We start from the raw sequence: 1,712 nt of genomic DNA, 5'->3' as shown, positions 1-1,712 counted from the left end.
ATTAATAGATGCCTCGGGGCGGAGCCCCGAGGCACTCCTCTCAGCTATTCTAGCTGTAGAGGAGTGCCTCGGAGCTGAGCACCCGTGGCACTAATAATACATTTTATTTAAAGGCACCTTTCGTGGCACTCAAGGACACCGTACACAAGTTCTGTGTAGAAATCACACTTAATGTGAATGCTGAGAAAACCTATCCTGAAGTGTTCTGTACAGACAGGACAACGAGTGAGAAAAACTCAGTTCTCAGACACAGAGACAGTTTCTAAGGAGGAAAAGAGCCGATCCAGACGCTTAAACAGCGCTATTGAACAGTATTGCATTCTCAGGTGTAACTGATAACTTTATGACATGTAAACATGAAATCCATCATATTCTTCATGAATGCTACTCAAATAGACAGGAATACTTATCCTGAAGTGTTCTGTGTAGAAATCCCAAGAAATGTGAATACTAAGATTTTGGAGACACACAGACAGCTTTAACGAGGAAAAGAGCCGATTTAGGCGCTGGAAACGTTAAAACAGCGCTTTTGAACAGACTTGCATTCTCAGGTGTAACTGATAACTTTATGACATGTAAACATGAAATCCATCATATTCTTCATGAATGCTACTCAAATAGACAGGAAAACGTATCCTGAAGTGTTCTGTGTAGAAATCCCACTAAATGTGAATCCTGAGATTTTGGAGACACACAAACAGCTTTAAAAAAGAGCAGATTTAGGCGCTGGAAACGTTAAAACAACGCTTTTGAACAGACTTGCATTCTCAGGTGTAACTGATAACTTTATGACATGTAAAAATGAAATCCATCATATTCTTCATGAATGCTACTCAAATAGACAGGAAAACCTATCCTGAAGTGTTCTGTACAGACAGGACGAGTGAGAAAAACTCAGTTCTCAGACACAGAGAAAGCTTCTAACGAGGAATTACAGGCGATCCTGACGCTTAACAGCGCTATTGAACAGTATTGCATTGTCAGGTGTAACTGATAACTTTATGACATGTAAACATGAAATCCATCATATTCTTCATGAATTTTACTCAAATAGAAAGGAAAACTTATCCTGAAGTGTAGTCACATATAAACAGCAATAGTGGTCACATATAAACAGCAATAGTGGTCTAAACAGCAAAAATGTGGTCAGGTTGGGTCCAGATATTTCACAAAGTGACCCTACCGGACTTCCCATTTATGTTGACCTTTTGAACTTTTTCCAATCCCGGGTGATTAGCCAAAACAGGTTAATGCAAGCAGTTTATGAAGCACCCTAAAGTTGGTGTCATCCGACCTTTCAAGAAGAAGTTTTTTTGCCAGTACCATGGCCCATCAACAATGCTGTTACGCATTCGGTCATGTCCGTAGAGTGGGTTTGCACTATCGTAATGGGTACAAAACTGCAGGGGGAGCCGACTTCCTTTCTTCGAGCCAACGACAAAGTGTCACATGAAACTCACGTGTGTTTGTGTCATTGCTTGGTTTTCCACAAGGCGAAAGAAGGTTGCACCGTACCCGGCGGCACTGCAATGCCAGGACGATGCGTGGAGCGAACGGAGCAAGCCCCTTTTTCAGCTCCCAGCTCTAAAAATCACTTTAATATGTTTGTCCTCGTATAGAGGACATATCAGATATTAAACTGATAAGAACAGATACTACACTTGATCTTAGCCAAAAGGCCGAGAAGCGATGAGCTCCCGGTGTCTGATGTC

General features: G+C 41.6%; 1 non-coding gene across 1 annotated transcript; it reads right to left on the bottom strand.

Annotated features, from left to right (window-relative positions):
- Positions 1-1,499: 1,499 nt before the first annotated feature.
- On the bottom strand, positions 1,500-1,691 carry LOC111670841 (U2 spliceosomal RNA). Its single transcript, XR_002761887.1, has one exon. It is a non-coding gene; the product is annotated as a U2 spliceosomal RNA (small nuclear RNA).
- Positions 1,692-1,712: the final 21 nt, after the last annotated feature.

Source organism: Seriola lalandi, unplaced genomic scaffold (assembly GCF_002814215.2).
Source record: "Seriola lalandi dorsalis isolate HSWRI2012SDOR001 ecotype SW California unplaced genomic scaffold, Sedor1 jcf7180002054861, whole genome shotgun sequence".
In the NCBI taxonomy this organism is placed as follows: Eukaryota; Metazoa; Chordata; class Actinopteri; order Carangiformes; family Carangidae; genus Seriola; species Seriola lalandi.
Note: the sequence above shows the minus strand (reverse complement) of the source record. Positions and strands in the feature narration are given on the sequence as shown.